This window comes from Daucus carota, chromosome 1, assembly GCF_001625215.2.
Source record: "Daucus carota subsp. sativus chromosome 1, DH1 v3.0, whole genome shotgun sequence".
Lineage (NCBI taxonomy): Eukaryota > Viridiplantae > Streptophyta > Magnoliopsida > Apiales > Apiaceae > Daucus > Daucus carota.
In genome coordinates this window covers 16,583,525-16,598,918 of record NC_030381.2, presented here as the reverse complement: position 1 = coordinate 16,598,918, position 15,394 = coordinate 16,583,525, and positions in this window count along the sequence as shown.

The following is a 15,394-nucleotide window of genomic DNA, read 5'->3' as shown; positions in this document are numbered from 1 at the left end:
GTTGTTACCATTGTTAAAGAAAAATCTCTAATCCATCAGGACCCAGTTATGATTGGGGACCATAGAACTCTTTCCATTTGTGATTGCAGGTTACATATGTTCCATGTGATTTTTGGTGCACTCTGTTTGCTGAGTAGCTGAAATCATATGATTCACCAAAAGTACCCTGTTAGCAAATGTGATCGTATGAGCAGTTCCGTCAATAATCTTTGAAAGATGACAACAAAGATTCTCTTGCGGGACATGCCTGTTTTCCTGGAATGTCATCATGGAAGCATATCTTTCTTGGAAGAGTCAAAGCACACAAATTCCTAGTATCAGACTGTTCTCTAACAAATGACAGTATGTCAGTTCATGGAATAGTGTTTTATCTCAAATCAGGAAGGATGTGAATTTTGCTCGTAGCTAATATGGAACTTCAACTGAAGATGGAGTGAGCTGTTTTGATAGTGAAGCCTCATCAGATGAGTATTAGCTATGGCACTTGAAGCTCTCGCACTTGTATGTCAAAACAAGGAGCTCTTTCTATTCGTAAGAAGAGAATTGGTGAGAGGACTACCTCATCTGGAATTCAATATGGATGAAGCTCATGAGGTATGTCAATAGGGAAGTCGAAGGAGCATCGCACAGAAGCAAAGATATGACTAACATTACTGAGCCTCTTCAGATGATACGTATGGATTTCTACGGATCAGCTAATGTCATGTCTGCAAACAAAGCTAGATATCTTTTTGCGATGATCATTGACTCCTCTAGATTCTTTCGTGTTGTTCGTATGTGTTCGAAGGACGAGACGTCACAAATGAAGGTTGATCAAGATGAACCCTGATCATTGATAAATCCAGAAAGACACCATTTTTGCCAGTGGCCAATCAGAAGCAAACACTAACTCTTGGTATGTGTTTGGAGGAAAATGCCTCTTTACAAGTCTTGCATTTGAAGATCAAAGAATATTTTCCTCGGCTACCCTATGGAGTCTGCAGTCTACAGGGTGATTGTGATTAATCAACAGAAGGTGATTGTAAGTCTGGACAAGAGATTGAACGACACTTTGCTCCAAGCTGTTAAAGGTGATATTATTGGTTTAATAATGATTTAGATCCAAGCAGAATCTCTTTGCAAGGATAAGGATTATTAAAGAAATCCCAGCAACAGCTTAGGGGGAGCATTTGGTGGATTCACTAGTCAAACTCAACACCACATTGAAGATGAACATGACATATCAAGAACGTATCTGCTTAGACAAAGGGTTTGGAGTCAATATCATTCCCGGGTTCTAGTTCTTAAATGTTCCGAATGGTGAAGTGAAGACTAGGAGAGCTATTGTAAAAGGATGTTATTTCTTTGGGTTTCAATCTGAAGTGAAACTAGAGGAAGATTCAGAAGCTCTTAAAGAGATCCAGATTGAGTGATTGCACAGCAAGATGATCTCAGTCAGTTTGAAAGCAGATTATGCGGATTCTGATACCCGGACCTAATGACAATTCATTACATTGTACTTATCGGGTATTTAGATTCCAACTGGATGTTTTTGGCTCTGTTACGAGGGACAAGCCAATTTGGTTGCTAAGAGTTACTACAAAAGAGAAGGTTATGAAGATGATGGAAATAGAATCTTCAAGTTCGGGACTCTACATCTTAGGGGACTCAACAACCTTCATGATTGAACTAAAGCACCATTGACAAGACTCGGGTTCAGGATATTACAGTGATCTAGAGGATGAAGATTCATACAACATTTGAAGGACTTTGCAGTTGCAGATCCAATAGAATTTGTATTCTCTTTCTTCACCAGCTCTCTATGAGTTGCTATCCAACACCTGATGATCGTCACGGACATGGTATGACTTCTGACTAGCATATTATTTTAAAATATCTATTTGCTAGAGTCATATTTGGTATTCAAATCATTACCTCTCATGATACAAGGCACACACAATACAACTATCTGTGCTGTGATACCATGATTATATTATATGTGGACTAACGTCACTTGTGCAAGATAATTGCTAAGTGAATGCAGATTAGTGGTATGATGAGTTTGTTGGAAAGTTGCAATTCTTTATGGTCTACTAGTTAGCCTAAAGAATGATGGCAATAAAAGGAAGTCAAGGATCTTTTGAATATGCGCAATTTGGAAGATTCTAGATCTGCCAAGACTTATGCCAACAACCACTGGACTTGATCAGTACAAGAGAGGTACATCAACTGAAATGTCAAGTCTAAGAGGTATTCAACTTATCACTTTACTTAACTGCAAAATGATCACATGTTATATTTTCTATAAGGTATTACTTCTTTCATGAGCATGTCTATCGTATTTCTTGAATGAATTCATGAGTATTAAATTGTCTATACATAGGACTTGTGAATTTATTTAAAATCTATTACCTCGTGCTTTGTGCATTATATATGATTGCCATGATAATATGTTATATGCTTATATGGTAATTATATGTTTTAGCATGAATGTTTGTTATTTCAAATTATTTAAATTGTGTTGCATGACAATTAAGTGACTTATTTGTTCATGATTTAAAAATTAGGGATGACATGAAGCATGACTTAATTATGTTATTTTTTTCTTGATCTATACCTCTTCAACAATTGGTATCTAGTAGAGAAATTTATCATAATCTAGTTGTGATATATCTGTATATGTGAACATACTTAGGATGATTCTCTAGGTTGAATTCACTTATATTGATATATAATCGGTTGCATGACTTATTTGTTTCTAGACTTATGACTTGTATCAGTAATTGGTATCTAGTTTGAATCTAGTTAGAATTTAGTCATGATATACTAGTATTTGTGGAGTTACTTAGATTCTCTCTAGGCTGAATCCATTTATATTAGTGTATATACTTGAAGCATAACTATTTGTGTTGGATATTTGATGATTTATTAATTGATATTTTATTTCATGTCTAACTGCATATAGTTGTGATACTTTTAGTGTTAGTGATATTTTGCATGCTTATATATAGATCACTAATATTAATTGTTAATATTTTTCTGCGAGGAGTTGTGTGAGTTCACTTGTGTTTAATGATTATCTATATAAGACTTGTAAACTTTTCTTCAACTTTCCCTCGGGCTTACGAATATCTTTGTATGATTATCATGATTTTTGTTGTTATATGCTGATATGATAATTATATGATATTCCGTAAGTAATTATTATTTTATCTTAGTTAAATTGTGATCCATGACAATTATATGCTTATTTGTTTCATGATTAACTTTGATAGAATAATCGAAGCATGATTGATTCATTTTTGAAATATTTAATTGGTATCTATTTTTGATGCTTTATTGATGTTTTATTTTTGAATTGATTGTGATGTATTGGCACTAGTGAAATATTGTTGCATATTTCTTAAAACCACTAGTGCTAATATATTTTAGGTGTTTAATATTCTGAGTACAAGGGAGACAACCAAAATCTTTATTCCGTCTCATATTTATGTTCTGGAGTGGTGAGTTTCTTTAAAGAAATTTTCTTATCATTTGATTTCAACAATTGGTATCCACTACTCTATTTCATAAATATTTCTTAGAATATTTTGCATCTATACATGTAGCGTCATAGGACGAGACATTGATTATCTTGTATTTGTGTACTTGGTGATCTTTGTCACTTGCAACGTCTGTTTTGACGATGTGCTAGTATGAGGCCTTTTCACTAATTAGTGTGGCGAGTGCTTTATACACTGTAGCGCATAAATTTTCTTGTTTTCTTTTTAAAATTGTAGTGAGAAACAGGAGTCTGTGTCTTTTTCAAAGACAAGTTCATTTAAACCTTTTATGCATAGATTCAGACTCTCGTACTCAAACCAGTTTTTAATGGAAAACTTTGATTCTTTCATCGGTTGTGATTGTCATTCTTTATGAAAATCATTTTTACAATCACAACTGATTCATTTTTCCTCAAAAGATTAAATGCAATTGCTTTCATTTAAAATCATAGATTTTCTAAAGTGCATTTATATCTCATTCTGTTCTTTGGAACTTAATCAGCCTTTTGGCTTTCCTAAATAGTCATAAGGTTGAAAACCAACAATCTTTATCCCAGACTATAAAACCAAATTCAGAACACATCCCAACTTTCCCCCTGGAGTAATAAGGAACTTATTAGACTAGAGGTCAATGAGGGAGAAACTGTACATGTTGCAGCAAATAAGGATGTGAGGGATAGTGTACCCACAGCTCTACCTCTCAAGGAGAAAAGGTGTTTTTGAACTTGAGGTAACTGTTGCTCATCTGTATTCTCCCAAAAGAATATAGAGCTGAAAAGGCAATAAAACAGTCTCTGGAATCATTTTCTCAACAGGATGAGTCCATTGAAATTCGCTCGTCAGCCAGAGCATCTTGTATTGAGTCAAGCACATCATCAGTAATCACTCTGATGAAGAGCCTAAACAAAAATTTTTTATGGACACAATACAAGAGAGTGCACAGTAAGGTTAAAGGTTTTGTTCCAGAAGCAACTTCTTCATTTACCATTTTACGGTAGATAAGATGGTTGATGCCTTTACAGGTGTAAGGAGGAAACGAGGATCTCAATTGCCAAATCTTCAGGATTCTCGTCTCCCTCCCCAGATAAGAACAGATCTGGATCCAATCGGAATGGATTTCCTATTTATAGGAGATCGGCAACTCTCTGACTATGAGTCAATTTATTGATGAGTCAGTTGAGGATCGGGGATTTGCGAAACCCCATTGCACCGCCAGTGACCTCTCTTGAAGGGGCTATGGTGATTTTCTCATGCAGGTACAGAAGACCATACTTTGAGTGCTGAGAGAAACACTGTGAGCCAAACACTGAGAGTTAAACACTTGGTGAGATTCTGAGAAGAACCAGTGAGACATCAGAATGAGAAATATGTGAGCATGAGTGAGTGCAAACACATAGGATTTTGAGAAGAGTGAAACACTTGTGAGGTACATATAATAATAATTGGTATTGAAAGCTCACAAGTTGTTGAAAGAATTGACGGAAGCAACTACGGTTCGTTCCATTTCACGGTGTGAATTTATGGTTGATGATTCTCTTGAATCAAGTGTCTTCACAGACATTGAGGAGGACTTAGGCCTTTGCCATAATTAAGCCTTTGTCTAACCTCCCAGAGCAAACAACTCTGGATCCTCAATTGGATAAGCCACTTAGTGGTTGGCAACTTGTGGACCATGATTCAGATTTATCTGATGAGTCTACAGGGACTGGGAATTACGAACTCCCATTGCACCACCGGTGACCCCCTTTAAGGGTGGCTAAGGTGATTTTCTTGCAGGTACTCAGCATTTTGGAAGCTCAGTATTTGTGTGGAGGGATACACTTACAGAACTCGTGAGTGACACCCTTACCCTAAAACCGAGAGAAAATTGAGTGTTGAGTGATACACCTGCAGAACATTTTAGTGAGACACCTACTAATTACCAAATTTATACCTAAAGACAAAGTGGATGTTGTTACTGGAATGTCAGTTCTTATTCATTACTTTTCCGTTTGGAACCTATTCTTTCAGCATAGGGACCAACCCAATCAAAGTAAACCCTTCTTCTAAACTCTTTCTTCGACCCCAGCTTTAGCGTTGTTTAGTTCTCTATGGGGAGATTATCTTTTGGTACAGGAAGTATTGTACACGTTCCTTGACCTATTTGATACCACATATCCTCGGAGGATTCCACAACTAAGGGGGAGAATATATTTAGGGGGAGAATATATGAAAGGGGGAAGAAAAAGTAAGTTAGCTTTCTTCTATTGTCTACGACTAAGGGGGATTAAACTACTCTTTAGCTGTGTACTACTGAGGGGGAGATTCTTCTTTCAACTAAGAGGGAGGATTGATCTTTCATCTAAGGGGAGATAGCTACTTATCACAAAGGGGTACCTGATCAAGGTAATGGGAGGAGAAGTAATAACAACTCATGTACACCTCACCACTGTGTTGTATCTTTATTCAGGTGGTACGTGGTATGATTCCTAAGAAACAGTGGTATTGGTTCACCACTATCTCTGACAGAGGGAGAAGCATAAGCAAAGACTTGTTCTTTACTTGTGAGGATTCATGGTGATACATCTATTCTTCAGTAAGTGGTAGACAGGAACTTATTCATTACCACTGGAGAATTCAATGAAGCTGCTGATTGTTCTTTGCATAATGGAATGTTTTGAATTCTCTTCAAGACAGACTATGAGGATTATCTGGCAGGTAAGCAAAAACCAGAGAAATGAAGGTGATATGCACATCTGTTATTTCTATTCATGAAATCTGGAAATGTATTATATGATCCAGAAACTTTGTAGCATTATTTACTAGTCCAGGACTTTACTTTTTCTAGTGTTAGTTGAGTTATCCTCCAGAGGATTTGCTTGTTATGATTAACAAACAAATAGGGGGAGATTGTAAGTCTAAATGTAAAGACAACCCTATCTGTTACATAGGGATAATAACTCAACAATAGAACAGGACAAGTAAATAACACTACGCCTGCACCGGAATCGGAAGATACGAAGACAAAGGTTGAAGAAGCCATCTACAGTCTTGAAGGAATAAGTTCACTGGAAGAAGTTCATTAATATGTTCATGCCTCAGTGAAGAATAAAGATTGAAGTATTCAAGATTGTGGAAGCAATGAAGATGTTGTTTAAGTACTCGAAAGATTTCAGTGCAACCCCTGAAGCAAGATATTTCTATGTATCTTGGTTGGTTATTTATAATCAACAAACTGAAGCATAAACTAACCCGGAACCGACTGATCAATGTTTGCTGACAAAGACGGTACAATGTTTAACTTCAGTGTTAGTCGCTTGTGAACCAGACCAGTGCACTAAGCGTCAGCACGTACGGAGCTTTGCAAAGTATTTATCGATCGAAGAATTGATCCAGTCATATCAAGTCATTTGTTCCAAAGCCAAGTCAAGCCAAATGCCAGCTATGCCAATGCTTACTGCTCAAATGCCATATGTCAAAGCTTCCACAGAAAGCCATATCCAGAAGTGACATTTTATATATGTGTGCACTTATATATTTGTATATGTACAAATATAATTATATATGTATATATGTATATTTAATTAAATATAATATATATAATATATATGTATATATGTTTTTTAAACATATGTATATGTATATTTATATGTATATATATTTAAATAAATATATATGTATATAGTATATGTATTTATATTTTACATAAACATTTATATATTTAAGTGTATATATATATTATATTATGTACATAAATATGTGTATATTTATATCTATAGATAATTATATATATATACCTATATATATATTTATATTTATATTTACATATAATTTTATGTATATTATATATATTTAAATATATGAGAATATATTTAAATATATGTATATATATATATTACTATATGTTTATATAAATATTATTTATATACATTTATATATATATCTTTATTTATACATATATTTATATAATATTATGAATATAATATAATATAAATATATATAATGGTGCAAATTTGTCTAAGTGATCACTACAGGGGAAGCATCATCACTGATGAAGCGCAAACTTTGACTAAGTCAAAGTTTGCGCCTCAACCTTCCTTTAAACACTTAGAAAATTTCTAAGTCACCACTGTCACACTAAGGATGAGTGTTTGGCGCAAAGTTTGACTGAAGGGAATGGCGCCACCTTTGACCAAAGTCAAAGGCGCAACCTTTGACTTTGTCAAACTTGGCGCTAACAATTCTCCTGAATTGTTTTTCTAAGTAAGAAAATCCACTGGGCACAGAGGAGAGTCTCCTGGAGCGCAAACTTTGACTAAGTCAAAGTTTGCGCCTCCAACCATTATCTCTAGGCGCAACTTTGAAGAGCTGTGGAAAATTCTAAGTTGATCAACACTGTGGAGCACTGTATAAGCGCAACTGTTGACTGAAGTGGCGCAAAGTTTGACTTCTGTAAAGGTGGAATGTATTTGAGGCGCAACTTTGATTTATATATATATATATACTCATATATATGTATATGTAAGTTGCGCCACCCCTTGGTATTTTCTGAGTTAGATTTATTTTTATAAATCGAATCCGTCCAGGACGAACTCAAGTCGTCCAGGACGAACTCGTTAACCATGGTTAGTTTATGAAAGCCTATAAATATGTGATTGTGGTTCTCACAATTTACAACATCCTTCGGGATGGATGGCCAAGTGCTATGCACAAACTCTCTCAAATATACACACACCCTAGCCTAGTTTTGTACCGTAAATATTTATAGTGGATAGGGCTTGTAATATTTAGAGGAGTGGTCATTGTAGCCAACCTTCGGGTTTGGATTTATAGCACCCTTCGAGGTATTTATCAATATACAGATATACCTTGGAAAATATTGTGTGTTGGTTTAATATTTTCATATCCTCAGAAACCGACCTAATAAATATCCGGAACACGAAACCCATTACAGAACTGCAATTTGTTTATCCGCAAGATTCGAAAGAATTTTAAATTGTAGTGAGTATCGTATTCAACCCCCCCTTCTACGATACTTTGGACCTAACAGGTTCAGCTGGTTAAAGAGAGGACATGTATCCTCTTGGTCACAGGTTCGACTCCCGAAGGGAGCAGAATTTGTGATTATGCCTCCTGGATCAGAGCCTGTCGCGCTTAGGTGCGGTTTACCTTGGTTCGCGCTTAGGTGCGGTTTACCTGGATCAGAGCCTGTCGCGTTTAGGTGCGGTTTACCTTGGTTCACGTAGTTTGCAGGCTATTGCGTGAGCTCGTGGGTTTACCCAGTGCGCACCCGAAGGGTAGCGGCTGCGGGTTCCTACGTTAAAAAAAAAAAATTAATTAAATGATGTTAAAATTTAAATTATAAATAATAAATTACGAACTATATTTTAGTACTTAAATTATATTATTCAACTGACTATATTTTCATATTAGGATTTTAGTACATTTAATCTGAATTTAATTAAATGATGTTAAAATTTAAATTATAAATAATAAATTACGAATTATATATCCGCCCGTGCTTCGCACGGGTTAAAGGCTAGTACATATAAATAATCAATGTATATGTTGTAAATCTTGTAATATATACTATTAAACTATACAAAAATAAGAAAAGGAAACTATTCTGGAAAGTATAAAGAGAATAGGAGATGGAGAGAGAAAGTAGTTGTATTTCAGAATATTTCAGAATTGAATTCATTTCAACTGAACCAGCTATTTATAGAGGTTGGTTGATGAATCTTCCTAACTAAGATTTGCAATACTTCTAGGTTAAGTATTACGATTCTTCTCGAGTAAGTATCGTAAGTCTTCCTCGATAAGCTATGCGAGTCTTCTTTAGTAAGTTTCGCCGGACTTCCTTGATAAGCTTTGCGAGTCTTCCTTAGTAAGTTTCACCAAACTTACTTGATAAGATTTGCGAGTCTTCTTGACTAAGCTTTTGACAATCACTTAATATATTATTTTATAACACTCCCCCTTGATTGTCAAATGCGAGTTATCATAGAGATTGACTGCCTCGTTAAAACCTTGCAAGGAAAAACCCAGTGGGATAAAAACCTTGTCGAAGGAAAAAGAGTACAGTCTCCCCCTGAATTAAATTACTCACATTTCGACATCTTGATCTAGTAGACCTTTTAATCTTCGTATACCCATATAACTTCGTAACTTCTCAAATGTTGATGTCGGTAATGACTTTGCAGGTTTATCCACCAGGTTATTGGATGAACGAACTTGTTGTACATCAATATCACCATTTTCTTGAAACTCCTGAGTATAGAAGAATTCTGACAATATGTGTTTTGTTCGATCTCCTTAGATAAGTCTTTTCTTGAGTTGTCTTAACCAAATACATCATTTGCTTGCTTCATGAATTTCCAGTAACTTTGTTTGTAATCGCCCAAAGTGAAGATCTGACATGTATCCAGCATCTTTTAGTTGGGCCAGAATTGAATCTCGCCAACAGGTTCACAACAAATGCAATATAAGGGCTCCAATTGCACGAAGGTAGGAAACTTCAGATTCGAGTGCTTATTCATCCTGTTCTCTAGGACGGAAGGGATCCTTTTCAACCTCAAGTGATTGACAAACCATTGACGTGGTTAGTGGATGAACTTTGTCCACTTAGAACCGATCAAGGACCTTTTCAATGTAGTTTGATTGATAAACAAATATGCCTGAAGATAAGTGTTCCACCTGTATACCTAAATAAAATCTTGTCTTTCGAAGATCTTTCATTTCAAAACTCATTTTTCAAATGGTTAATAGCATTAGTAATATCTTCAAAAGTACCAATAATATTCAAATCATCCACATATCAACAATTATAACAAAAACGGTTGGTGAACGTTGAATAAAAATGCAAAGACATACCTGGTGATTAACATATCCATCATTCAATAATTATTTACCAAGCATGTTGTACCACATACGACCAAATTGTTTCAAACCATATAATAATCGTTGGGATATAACATAATATAAATGTCAAGGCTTAGTGTCCTCTATCTCTAATCCTTCAGGGATTTTCATAAAAATATCACTATCAAGTGATATATAAAAGTATGCTATCACAACGTCCATCAGACGTGTTTCCAAAGCCATACTCATTATAAAATGAGAGGTAACTCCATCCATTACAGGAGAGTATATTTCTTGGTGATTAAAATTATACCCATTAGGAAATAAAAGTAACTCTATCCCTTATAGGAGAGTATGTTTCCTAATAATCAAATCCAGGTCTCTGAGAGAATCCTTGGGCTATCAACCAAGCTTTATATCTCACAATTTCATCTCTCATTTCATTTTCATACAAATACTCATCAATTCCCAACAGGGACTTCACCAGCTGGTGTTTAAACTATAGGTCCATATACATTTACCTTGCGCAAGAATTGCAATTCTTCCTAGATTGCAATTTTTCATTTTGGCCAATCATATCATTGTCGACACTCTTCCACACTTTGTGGTTCAAGATCGGAGTTCATAATAATATTGCATACATATCGCAATCTCAATACTCCCACGATCCAATTATCTCATTGTCGACACTTCTCCACACTTTGTGGTTTAGGATCGGAGTTTATAATAATATCACATACATATCATCAATCTCAATACTCCCACGATCCAATCATCTCATTGTCGACACTTTAGGATCGGAGTTTATAATAATATCACATATCACGGAAAAACATACACATCATCAATCTTAGTACTCTCACGATCCAATAATTTCCCTTTATGTACATAAATTATAGAGATCTCATAACTTTCAGGTACCTTTGCTTCCATGGAAGCATTTGCCACTTCTGGGGCATTTGCCACTTCTAGGGCATGTGCCACTTCTGGGGCAATTTCCTCTTCAGGAGGATTTGTCACAGCCACTTCAGGGGCTTGAACCTCTTCAGGAGGCAATACCACTTCTGGGGTATGTATTTGTCACTTCTGGGACAATATCATCTTTCAGAGATAATCCCATTTCTAGGAATTTTATTTCAGCCACTTCAGGGGCTCAAACCTCTTCAGGAGGTAATACCACTTCTGGGGTATTTTATGGAATTGTTGCCACTTCTTGGCAAGTCTAATTAATTTCCGTTTCATAAAAGAATAACCTCTACAAGGGGTAATACCGCTTTTAGGGTATATATCAAAAAGCTTGCCACTTCTGGGGCAAGTATAATCAATTTGTAATTTCACAGTACAATATCATATGTACGAATAGATTTCCCACGCTTCCGGCGTGCTTATTATATTCTAACCAATTCTTCAAAAATTGCTTTATAAATCAGGATTTCAATCCTTACCAAAGCATTAATAGCATGTATGTGTGATAATATGTCTAAAAATCACTAAAAGAATTCGGCATTGATTATCAATATTTTGCATATAAATAACTCTTTGAAGTTATGACCCATATTATTAGTAGATCAATATAATTCAAAACTGATGCATTCGAAGATATCACATAATTTATGCAAAATATTTTCTCCCCCTGATTTAGGGAATATAGATTCACCAAAATGAAAATCAGCATACTGAGCAGAAAAAATATCACCAGTTAATGGCTCTAGATACCTTATATCAAACGAAGAATCAAAACCAGCATATATACTATTGTGCCTCAGTGTAGTTCTTTGTGACAATGCAATAAGGGCACATTCTTCAATTATCAAAAGTCCCCCACTAGTATCTCTAAAATCTTTTTAATGACCAGTTAACCAAAAGATTGTCTATGACAATCATATGATTCGATTTTATTTGTGAACTACTATTTGACAAGATACTAAATAATTGTAGCTCACATAGCTCTTTACTCTATTGATTATTAAGGCAAGTAATTTGGTAAAGGCATATAAGGGACCATCGAGTTGACGCATCAATAAAGTACCTAAATGTGCCAGAAGATGGATGAATAGGACCACAAATGTCACCTTGAATTCTTTCTAAGAATTTCGGGGATTCAGTTTGAAGCTTAACTAGGAATGATCAGACAATCAAAACTTTTTAAGGAACATACTGAACAAGGAAGTTCACCTTGGGCATTACCTTTTGAGTTATAAAAGGATGTCCTCTAGATTCTTTAATAATATGACGCATCATAGATATTCCTAGATGATCAAGCCTTTCATGCCAAGGGAAAAGTAGTTTTAGGTTTGTGACTTTGGGAATGTTGACACTATGAGATTCAATAGCTCTTATTCTTGTAACATATAATCCTGAAGAAATTGAGTGAAATTTTTCAAAGACCTTTTTATTGTCAACGGTGTTTGAGGTGATGAGAAGATATTCTTTTTCATTCTCATCAGTAGTTTCAACGTGAAACCATTACAAACGAGTATCTTTAAACCTTAGTAGGTTTCTAGTTGCCTTTCTAGAGTATAGAGCATCTTATGTGCGTCTTATTTGGCAGAATAAAACTAGCTTCTCAGAAACCTCTATTATGTATGATGTACCCGATACCGTCCAGACATGTAAGTTGGTTTTATTAGTCAACTGTGAAAGTATTTCTAACTTTTTAAAATAGTGTGTGGTTGTGCAATCAATAATGCATATATCTTCCATCTTTATACATATATAAATGAAAAACATCTTTTAAAAACACACCGAGTATACCAAAAAACAACATGAAACAAGCAGATAAAGAAAATAAGTAAAACATAAAGGTAATAAGTAAAGCAAGACAATACATATGAAGTCTAGTCCTCTCAACCATAATAAAGGTTAGCACCAGTATCTATTTCATTTGAGACCTTATTGATTGGTTCATCAACTAGATTATAATTAGAAAAGTTTGTTTCTACTCTCTTTCCATTATTCTTTTGGATAACCCATACAGATCAACAAGATGTTTAGGTGTGCGATAGGTACATTGCCAATGTCCCTCAGATCCGCACCAATGACATATGCCTCGGTTCTCTCCTTCTTGGATGCCTTTCTTTTGGCACTTCACGTTGTCATTTCTAGTGGCCTGAGTTTTAACCATCACGTTGCCCCTTCAGGTGGCCAGAATGATATTGATTTCGAAACCGACTATGGAAATTTCAACGTCCACAGTTTCGTCCATAACCTCGTCCTCCTCTATGCCCTTTCCCACGTTCATTCTTCAGGAATGACGTGTTATGTACTTCAGGTACCTGGGCAGAGCCTATGGGACGAATCTGATGGTTTTTCAATAGCAACTCATTATTCTTTTCAACCACAAGAAGGAGATATACCATCGCACCATATTTTTGGAAACTCCGCTCTCTATATCGTTGTGCCAAAATCATAGTATTTGGGTGAAAAGTTGATAGGGTCTTTTCAATTATTTCAGCATCAATAATATTTTCACCATAAAGAAGCAGAATAATATTCAGCTACATATTTGAAATCTTGTAACCTCAAATCAACCAGTCAAAACGGGCAGATGGTAAGTGAATAGGTTTCTGGTGATCAAATCTATCCTTGAGATTATTCCAAAGGGTAAGGGGATTTCTGATAATGAGATATTCAGATTTTAGGTCTTCATGGATGTGATGTCTTAGAAAGATAATTGGTTTGACATTTTGTTAAACAATGGGGATTATTTTCTAAATCAATAGTGTCCTAGGCTGTTAGCACTAAGGTGTAATATCACATCAAGGAACCAAGATAGATAATTATTCCCAGAAACATCCAAGGCAACAAATTCTAATTTTACAAGGTTCGTCATTCTGAATGTAAAATAAATATTTAAAACATGACCTATCAATATTTCAAGTTAATACAAAAACAATTTAATATCTATACAGTATGATATAACTAAAAAGTTTTAACGGCATTGTCGCCATTAACAAATCAAGCAATAGTAAAGTCATAAGCTATAACGATAGTAATAATCGTAAAATGAGTAGAGATAGATCGTACCTTATTTCTGTGAAAGTCGCAGTATTTAGAGTTGGTTAGATTGTACCTGTTTATGATGTACCTGTTTGACTTATCTCAGTTTGGCAGAGTCCTTCTTTGGCATATCTCAGTTCGGCAGAGTCTCGTGCTGATAACGTGTTGTAAATCTTGTAATATATACTATTAAACTATACAAAAATAAGAAAAGGAAACTATTCTGGAAAGTATAAAGAGAATAGGAGATGGAGAGAGAAAGTAGTTGTATTTCAGAATATTTCAGAATTGAATTCATTTCAACTGAACCAGCTATTTATAGAGGTTGGTTGATGAATCTTCCTAACTAAGATTTGCAATACTTCTAGGTTAAGTATTACGATTCTTCTCGAGTAAGTATCGTAAGTCTTCCTCGATAAGCTATGCGAGTCTTCTTTAGTAAGTTTCGCCGGACTTCCTTGATAAGCTTTGCGAGTCTTCCTTAGTAAGTTTCACCAAACTTACTTGATAAGATTTGCGAGTCTTCTTGACTAAGCTTTTGACAATCACTTAATATATTATTTTATAACAGTATACATCTATTAACGAGGGGAGTAATAAAATCTATAATTATCACTTGTAGACTGAGTAAACAAGCCGGGTATATAAAAGAACGTTCTTTCTAATGTTTGCTAAGAACACACAATAAGCACCAATTCTCATAAAAAATATTTCTTTTGATTGATGAAATTGATGTAAATACAGTTGGATTATTAACATTTATTATCTATCCACCAATCAAAAGTTAGTATTCTCATGTGAATTACTCCATCTGTCCCATTTAATTGTATACGTTTCTTTTTAACTGTTCGACACGCATTTCAATGCTCTTATAAAATATAGTTCCATTACTTATTTTTCAGATTTTCTTTTTCTGAATAAAAATAGAATATCCAAACTTTAATTCAGAAAAAGAAAATTTTAAAAATAAATTACACAACTATACTTTACAGGAACATTAAAGTCCGTGCCGCGTCCCCGTCCCCCAATGTATA